This window comes from Hemicordylus capensis, chromosome 5, assembly GCF_027244095.1.
Source record: "Hemicordylus capensis ecotype Gifberg chromosome 5, rHemCap1.1.pri, whole genome shotgun sequence".
NCBI lineage: Eukaryota > Metazoa > Chordata > Lepidosauria > Squamata > Cordylidae > Hemicordylus > Hemicordylus capensis.
Window position 1 is genome coordinate 51316641 of NC_069661.1, and position 9808 is coordinate 51326448.

At 44.6% G+C, this 9808-nt stretch overlaps 1 long non-coding RNA gene across 1 annotated transcript; it reads right to left on the bottom strand.

The window, feature by feature from the left end:
* Nucleotides 1–5649: 5649 nt before the first annotated feature.
* LOC128325973 (uncharacterized) lies at nucleotides 5650–7648 on the bottom strand. The gene is made up of 3 exons (XR_008307773.1): nucleotides 7551–7648; nucleotides 6841–6913; nucleotides 5650–6003 (listed from the first exon to the last, which is right to left on the bottom strand). It is a non-coding gene; the product is annotated as an uncharacterized LOC128325973 (long non-coding RNA).
* Between the last annotated feature and the right edge of the window lie 2160 nt (nucleotides 7649–9808).

The following is a 9808-nucleotide window of genomic DNA, read 5'->3' on the forward strand; positions in this document are numbered from 1 at the left end:
AGCTCACATACAGTCTTCAATTGCTTTCTTGGATGGGTTCACACACAACATGACAAGAAGTATGGTTGCAGCAAACCACTGGTGTCCCCATGGGCAAATGCACCTGCTGTAAGCTGCTACTTCTGCACAAATCACACTGTTCAAACCCAGAAATGTTGGCATATGTGTTGTAAGCCACCCAGAAGACAATTTGTTATGGGACAGCTAACAAATAAATATGATGTTGTTGTTGTTGTTGATGATGATGATGATGATGATGATGATATCCTGCAGTACTTCCCTCTAGCAACTTGACATCTGTAACCAAGATTTGATGTTGGTTACATATGTCAGTTTGCTGAAGGGAAGTGCTGAATGATAAGCTGGCATTTCCAGGTTTGGATGACATGACTGGCGAAAGCAGCGGCTTGTGCTGGGAGAACATGGTTGCAGGGAACCAGCAGTTTGAGGCAACTATACTTTTCGCATTTTGTGTGAACCTGCCATTTGAAATCCCTGTCTATTTTCTTTCTATTGGAAATGGAGAGACATAGTTTTATACTACCCTTCATAACAGTTGTGGACCAAAAATAGTCCATAGGAAGTTGCAAAAAAGGCTGAAGAGGAGCCCTGCCTCCCAGTCTGGTGCTATGGCCATGTGGGAAATTGGAGATGAAAACAGTCTTGCATAGGCATTCGTTTCATTACGCTCCTTAGTATGTGATTCAAGCACAGCCTGCAAATGCTACTGAAGTGTTTGTAATGATAGATAAGGGAAGAAAATAAATAATCTGTTGACCAATGAATTATCTAGTCTGTCCAGCTGCTATATTTCTTGCAGTTGAAATATAACTAGCTATATTTCATGAAGCTAGTTATTTCAGGAATATAACCCTGGAAATAAATAAGTGGTGCTTCTTTACAAAAACTAGGAGATGAGTCTGAGAATATCCCTGTTCCTTACCACTTTCAACTAAAGGCATTTGTTCCAGATAATCAGCATTAAGTTATAGAGAAACTACAAGCAATTATGTAGGCAGAGATGAAAAATGAAACATTAATTAAAGAGAAAAAAGCAACCATAAGAAATAGTTGCCAAGCCATCACTCACTTTATTGGCTTAATTAGAAGCAGGAGCTTAATATGTTTTGCAAGAATCTTGCTTAAATATTCTTGAAAGGTGCCTAGGCACTGCAGAAAAACTTTGAATGAACTGTAACATTAAAAGCTGAGCCTAGAGAAAATGTCCATGTCTTGGCTGCATGGAGAGCAACTGCGTTGAAGTTGAACTACGTTCAAGCTCCTCAAAAGTCTATGAACTGGCAGAGCAGATGGATCATGTTTGGAGATAGTGGCTTACATTCTGCACAGTGCCCTGCCAGCCCTGGTTCTCTATTGCTCCCAAGTTCTTCCACACGGCTTTTTTTCTTCTTCAAATTTTTATTAACTTTTAACAATAATAGTAACCATAACAATCATAATAAACACAGTTACAAGTTGACTTCCTGCGCACCTCTTTTCGTGATACCAACTATAAATTTTACCCTTATTGTAATATTAATTAAAAAAGAAAAACACAAATTTAAACCTTCCACCACCATTAATCTGCCCAACCTGCATTTCAAATTTCAAATCCTGCTGTAAGATCCATAGTAGGAAAATAATTCTTTAAATAAACCAAAAAAGGTTTCCAGTCTTCCTTGAAGCGTTCTAAACTTTGGTCTCTGATCAGTGTTGTAAGTTTTGCCATTTCTGCATATTCTAATGTTTTTATCAGCCAATCTTCTTTTGAAGGCAGTTCGTTAGTCTTCCATTTCTGTGCATATAATATTCTGGCTGCCGTAGAAGCATACATAAAAAAAATTAAATTATTTGTAGAAATTGCTCCTTGTGTTATTCCTAGCAGGAAGAATTCTGGCTTCTTAGGAAATGTCACTTTAAATATCTTCTTCAATTCATTATATATCATGTCCCAATAGGCCTTGGCCCTCCCACAAGTCCACCACATATGAAAAAAAGTACCTTCAGTATGCCCACACTTCCAACATTTATTTGAAACATTTTTATACATTAATGCCAGTTTATTAGGCGTTAGATACCATCTATACATCATTTTGTAATAATTTTCCTTCAAAGCATAACAAGCAGTAAATTTTAAATCACTTTTCCATAGCTTCTCCCATGCTGCCAAAAATTTCTTCCACATGGCTAGTGAGCAAGTTCTTCCACACGGCTAGTGAGCATGGAGAGGCTATGTGCCTAGAACCATTGCTACAGCAAGGATGCAATCCTTAGAGTCCCTCTGTACTCATAAGCAGCGTGGACAGGCTTTGGAGATGCATGGAACCATAGCACATGCCCCATTCTTGGATTGGTGGGACACTGCATAGAATGTAATCCACTATTTGGCTGGGATATGGGAAGACCACATTCAGATCTGTGTTCTGCCATGAATTTCATTGAATTGCCAATGATTTGAGCCTAACCTGCCTAGTAGGATTGTTCCAAGGATAAAATAGGACAAAGCATTATAATATAACAAGCTGAACCCGCACAGAGCATCTGTGCGCTAGTGCACTCGGCTTTCCCACCCCCTCAATCAGCCTTCCCCACCTGAGAGATTTGGTGGGGCGGCAGAAGGCCCCCTCACTTGGCCTTTCCCCCCCAGTTCAGACTTCACCCCCAGCTCAGCCTTTCCCCACCAGTTTGGGAGGAACTGCTTGGCCATTCCTCCCCCCTCACTCGCCCTTTGTTCACTAGCGAGCAGTGGCCCTTTGCTTCTCCCTTTGCTTCTCCTCTCACTCTCCCATGCCTCTGCCTCCACTCAGCACTCTGCCTTTTGCTCCCCACCACCACTTGGACTTTGTCCCCCACCTGCTTGCCTGTTGCTTCACCCCACACTCGGCCCTCTGTCACACCTCCCCACCCACCTTAAGCCACCCCATGGGGTGGAGAGTATGGGCAACAACAGGTTGTGGCTGCAGTGGGGGCGGGGCTTTGGTTGCAGCTGCAGCGGGGGTGGGGCTTGCCATGCACAACCTTAGCTTATTAAATATATTTATTAGCCTGTTGAAGAAGTATCTATAGAAATAGTGTATAACTAGCTGACCCCGCACAGAGCATCTGTGCAGTTGTGCACTGAGCCTGTGGCATCCCCCTGTAGCTCTCTCGCTCGCTCTCCCCCCACAGTTCACTCGCTCATTCCCCCCACAGCTCGCTCACTCTCTCCCCCCGCAGCTCGCTCTCCCCCCGCAGCTCGCTCTCCCCCTGCAGCTTGCTCCCCCCCACAGCTCACTTGCTCGCTCTCCATGCTGCAGCTCGCTTTCTCTCTCTCCCCCCACAGCTCACTCGCACTCTCTCACCCCCGCAGCTCGCTCACTCTCTCCCCCCACAGCTCTCCCCATTGGGCGGGCCAGGGCCAGGCCATCCCGCCACTCCCACCTCCTCCTCCCAGCTGGTAGGGCTTTGCCCACCATGTGCCCACCTCCTCACCGCTGCCATAATTTCTCCCTGCCACTGCCTCCTCTTCCTGGCCGGTGGGGCTTTGCCCACCGTCCACCAACCTCTTCTGGATGGAGGGGCTTCACTTGCCAGCCCTCCACCTCTACATCCTGGCCACCGGCATTATTTCTCTCCGCTTCAATGCTGGAACTCTTGCATGCACTAGAGCATCTGCGCATTAGTACTTGATTGCTCCCCTCACCTCAGAGATCTTCCCGGCCTCACCTGAGCTGCACTCCTGCTCCTTCTCCATCCTGTTGCTTCCATCCCCCTCACCCTTCTTGGTCATGGTTGCAGCATTGCTGCCACCTATTGGCCAAGCTGCAGCCCCCTATCCCCAGAGACCACCCCACCCTCACCTGAGCCCCACTCCTGCTCCTCCTCACAGGAGCAGCAGTAGTGGTTGACCGGGCAATTCCTCGCTACTGCCACCACCATGGCCGTTCGTTCCCCTCAGGCAGCTGACAGGCCCGGGCCCATCCCTTGCCTGCCTGCCTCCCTCTGACAATGGCCTCGGTAGCCCCAAAGAGCAGCAGTGGTTGATTGGGCCCTTCCTTGCTGCTAGTGCTGCCATGGCCACTCATTCCCCTCAGGCTGCTGACAGACTCGGGCCCGTCCCTTGCCCTTCCTTCTGTCTTTCTTTCCCCTCCCTTCTTTTTCTCCCTTTCTCTCTCCTCCACCCATTCTTCCTCCTCCCTTCATGTCTTTTCCCTCCCTCCCTCCCTCCCTCCCTGAGTTATTTAATTCACACAACAGCATCCTCCTTCTCCTGAAGGGGCTCTTTCCTCCCTCATGAGCTGTCTTTTTGCAGACCCCTGCCTGCTATTCTTTTATATAGAGAGATCCCTCTCCTCTACAATCATGAACATCTTCCGACCAGTAACAGTTGCATTCCAACTGACCTTAATCATTAATCCTCCTCCTTATCTGCATATGGAATCCCCACTGCCCAATCAGGTGCTTCTACTTGCAAACTCTGTCAGCAAATCGCCTCCTTTCTACCACATCCCCACGCATGGCCCATCTTGGAGAATTCATAATATAGATGAGTAAGGTTGAGTCCACAATTCTCCATGGAGAACTCTCAGCTTGAAGGTTGAAGATCAGGGATCGCCTCCCCTGGGCACACCTTAAGGGTATCCACATGTGCAGCCTAACTCAGGCTAGTGTAGCCCAGACTGGGTTAGGCTGCACATGTGAAGTGCCAGGAGCGAGGTTGCTCCTGCACTGCTCCTGCACCAAGCCCCTCTTTCAAACCCGGTATTTAGCCAAGGTTAAGCGAACCTGTGGTTCACTTAACTTAGCCCGCAATCATTTGGGACTGGCCCACCTCCATTTCCGGCAGCAAGTGAGGGGGAAGGAGTGGCCGCACCAAGTGTGGCGGCTGCTCTAACGAGAATTCTGAAGAGGTGAATCAAAGCGTCTCTCAAGTCTAGTAACATTTCTGAGGGTATAATTCAAAGTTAAATTCTACCTCTTTTTATTTTACTTTCATGAGGAATATATGAGTGCACCACTTAATTCATAATCATATTGTATCTATCACAACAGACCAGTGGTTGCATCTAACAATTGCTTACTAGAAGCCAAGCTTCAGTACATAAAGAAAATTCCCTCAGAAGGCGGCCACTTTCACTTCAATGGATTGACCTAATCCACATGAGGTCTGTGTCCCCCTATTGAAATATTCCATTCCAGACACAGAATTAAATGTAACTCTGGATGATGGTTTAGGTGTCTGCTCAGCAACCTACTCATGTAACAAACTTTTTAAAAAAATTCTAATTAAAACTTTAAAGGTCTTTATCAAAACATCAGAGGAATTAGATGCTTGAGGTTTGTGATCTGATGTATTTTTCCCCTAACTGAAGACATTAGGCATAATTTTTCTAACTTATTCAGCCAATTTATTGAAATAGCTTACGTTACAAATGCCATTAATACCATACTCCATGCTAATGAGACTGAATTTTAATAATTAAAAACAAAATGCATGAGTAGATTGACAGCACTGAAGGGGAGCCATTTCGATGAAATTTTAATAGAAGTGTGAAGTGACGTTGGTATCTTTCTCAAACATGACAAAGAACCACATAATTTACATTTTTAACTGATTAAAATCAACACAGTGATCTAAATATTTATGATTGCTCCAGGAATGTTCCTGCCACTACTCACCCACAAACCCATGCATTTTAAAATGCAGGATGCTTATTAAGCTATCTTAGAAATGCAAATAATAATGCTTCACCAATGCAGATGTAACATTTTGGAGAATTCAAATGACTAGATAAGAGAGAACCACGTTAGTGCACAGCAGACAGAAGTCTCCTCAGTTACTATTCGTGTTCGTTATTATTCACTGCTGACCTTTGTCTTTTACAAAGGGGGGCTGCAAAATAAACACAGGAACCACTGACATTTATGATCGCCACTAAAAACAAGAGGGAATAGGATCCATTTTCATTGCGGTTTTTGGCTTTTTAATACTTGAGTATGTTGATTATAAAATGCACTCTTGTCCTATGAAATTAAAAGAACATATGAACACAGAATTAGGCACATGGATCTTTGAAAAAAGTCACCCTGGTTCTTCCCCAGCTTCCCCCCCCCTTCGGTTTAGGGTTTTTCCAACAAGACATGCTTAATTATGCATATGAATTCTTCACATTTGATTGGATAAGCATAACCCGATTCAGACATTATGCTGTATGAGAGTACAGGTGTCTGTCAGATGTCTGTAAACATCTTTGTGTGAATGACTGTACCTGTGTTCATTTTAAAAGTGAACCTGGATATAGGCCCTTCAAATGCATGTACTTCTGCACCTGCTCACTGTACATCACCTTAAAGGCCTTTTTTGTCTCATAGGTGCTGCAGAGGAAAGTGCAAAGCGGGGCTAACAATAATTGTTTGTGATATTGAAATAGGTGCTATGATCCCAGGACAATGATACCCAGAAATTTGGCTCCCAGTCATCTGATTGCATTTCAACTCCAGTGATGCAAGTCCTTAGCTATGCTGCAGCAGCTAAAGCTTAATCCACAGGATCAGATGTGAGGCACTGGTAGAAAGAGTTGGCTGTTCCAGAGCATCTGGGAGTAAGAAGAATAATGACTTGGATTAGAGAGGATTGATTTTTCAATATTAAAAGTGTGTTCCTTCTTCTGCTTCTGCATAGTAAGTGTGTAAGTGAGAAACAGCCAATGAAACACTTAGAAGTTGCCTTATTTTGCTGTTTACCTCGTTCATCAAAAAGTTGATCAATGGACTGTAACACAGACATATGCTAATAAACAGAAAGGGGGAAACAGAGGTATCATACACACAAACACAAACATTTTAAGGACAAGTACTCACCAAATACAGCAATAGGCCCTTTTTTTTAGTGAAGATCTGTGGCAAAGCAATCTATTTTTTATTATATTGTAATCTAAAAAGAATTAAGAAAATACAATAAAATAAATTAAAAGGCCAGGTCAGGGAAATATATAATATACAACATGTGCTAAACATAACTTCATTTGTTTTTATATTTTCTGTTTTTTAAATAGAGAAACTGTATTGACTAGCTTAAACTATGCAGAGCATCTGTGTACAAGTACTTGATTGCCCCCCTCACCTCAGAGATCTCTCCACCCTCATCTGAGCCAAAATCTTGCTTCTCCTCCTCCATTCTTTTACTCCACCCCACACACCTCTCTTGGTCTAGGCTGCAGTGTTGCTGGTGCCTATTGGTCAAGCTGCAGCCCCCTATCCCCATGGACCTCCCCACCCTCACCCGAGCCCCACTCCTGCTCCTCCCCACAGGAGCAGCAGCAGCAGCAGCGGTTGACTGGGCCCTTACTTGCTGCCGCGACTGCCATGGCTGCTCATTCCCCTCAGGCCACTGACAGGCCTGGGCCCGTCCCTCGCCCTTCCTTCTTTCTCTCTTCCCCTCCCTCCTTCTTCTCTCTCTCTCTGCTCCACTCACTCTTCCCCTCTGTCTTTCTTTCCCTCCCCCTCCACTCCCAACCTCTCCCTTCCTGAGTTAACAGAACCTGTTCATCTTGTTTCCTCATCTAACTCACACAACAGCAGTCTACTTCTTCTAAAGGTGCCTTTTCCTCCCTCACAACCCCTCTCTTCGCAGACACATGCCAACTATCCTTTTATATATAAAGATTCCTCTTCTCTACAATCAAGAACATCTTCTAACAGTAACAGTTGCTTTCCAACTCTCCTTAACCATCACAGGCTCCTCCTCCCTATCTGCATAAGGAATCCCTATTGGCCAATCACCATGGTGCTTCTGCTCTCACAGACTCCTCCTCCCTATCTGGATATGGAATCCCCACTGCCCAATCAGGTGCTTCTGCTCACGAACTCTCACGAGAGCTGTCACACATGGGATTAGCCATGGGTATGCCTTAGATAATAGGTGCGAACTGGTTCGAATTAAAATGGGTTTGAATTCGAACCAGGGTGGTTTGAAGGTTCAAATTCGAACTGAACCAGCCATCAGGTTCAAGCTGCAGGTTCGAATTTGAACTGAACCAGGGGGTGGTTCAATTTGAACTGGTTTGAACCAGTTTGAACCAGTTCAGACATCCAAAAATGGGTAGGATGGTAGCTGGCACCCAGGGGTACCTGCCACCCAAACCCCAAAGCAATTGGACACTCGTACGATTTTTTATGAATTTTTGAAATTTATTTTTATTTTTTCTCATAGGGTATAATGGGACTTGAACCAGGCCATTATACCTTATTGTGGAGCACCCATGGGTGCCAACAACCACCCAAACCCTGAAGCAATCGGACAGTACTACGATTTTTTAATGAATATTTGAATTTTTCTCATAGAGTATAATAGGACCAGAACCAGTCCATATCCTCTATTGTGGAGCACCTAGGGGCACAAAAGCGGGGTGGGTGGTAGACAGACAGGGGTTCCTACCACCCACAAAACCCCAAGGCAATTGGACACTCCTCTGATTATTGGTGAATTGTTAAAGTATTTTTGAATTCCTCATAGGGAATAATTAGGATTGCAGCAAATGTATAGCTTCACGTCGGGGGGGAAAGGGGTGTCGTAGAGTGGAGTGTGGTGGGTGGTAGTTCCTAGGGTGGGCAAGGAAGCTATCAGAATTATTTGAAAGGAACTGGGCAAAGGGCTGATTTTAAAGTGATTTTTGAAGTTTACGCGTCTTTAAGGTTTTTCTCCATAAAGAAGCATGGAGGTGTCAGCAAATGTATAGCTTCATGTCAGGGGCAAAGGAGTGGCTTAGAGCAGAGTGTGGTGGGTGGTAGTGCCCAAGGGGGGGGCCAGGAAGCTATCAGAATTATTTGAAAGGAATTGGGCAAAGGGCTGATTTTAAAGTGATTTTTGAAGTTTATGTGTCTTTAAGGTTAGCAGATGAGAGTGGATTCATAGTTTGACATTGAGAATCTTATATGCTACTAAAGAATCTACACTCAGAACACTTCAGAAACAACAAAACCCAGTACCCCATGGGTTAGCAACCCATGGGGGTGGTTGGCACCTCTTTGCACTAGACCACCACTCACTCTGGGCCACCCCAGCACCCCACAAGTGGCTTTAAGGTTTTTCTCCATAGGGAAGAATGGAGGTTCCAGCAGCCCCATAACTGCACTTGGGGGGTGCTGGGGTGGCCCAGAGCGAGGGTGCCAACCACATCCATGGGTTGCTAACCCATGGGGTACTGGGTTTTGTTGTTTCTGAAGTGTTCTGAGTGTTGATTCTTTGGTAGCATATAAGATTTTCAATGACAAACTATGAATCCACTCTCATTGCAAACTCTACAGAAAAGACAGGGAGGGACGAATTAGACAGAGTTGAAATAATGAATGATTTCAAAGACCCTCACATAGACTGGGCAAATTCACATGTAGGTATTGACAGACGGACCAAATTTCTAAACATGCTAAAATGACTGTGACCTAGAACAGTTGGTTGCAGAACCGACCAGAAAGAAGATGACCATAGACTTAATACAAAACCACAACAGTTGAAGCTCAGTTGGAATGTATTTAAAGAAGGAGGAAAGGTACAACCAAGTTCAGGAGGATGCCAGCATGGCAAACAAGTAGAGTCAAGGAAGCTATAAAAAGGAAGAAGACTTCCTTCAGAAAATGTAAGCCCTGCCCAAATGAAGAAAACAGAAAGGAACAAAATAAATGCAAGGAGACAATAAGGGATGCAAAAAGAGAGTCTGAGGCACATATAGCTAGGGGAATAACAGGGGAATAACAAATTTTTCTTTTAATATGTCAGAAGCAGAAAACCAGCCAGGGAGGTGGTTGGACCCTGAGATAATGAGGGCATGAA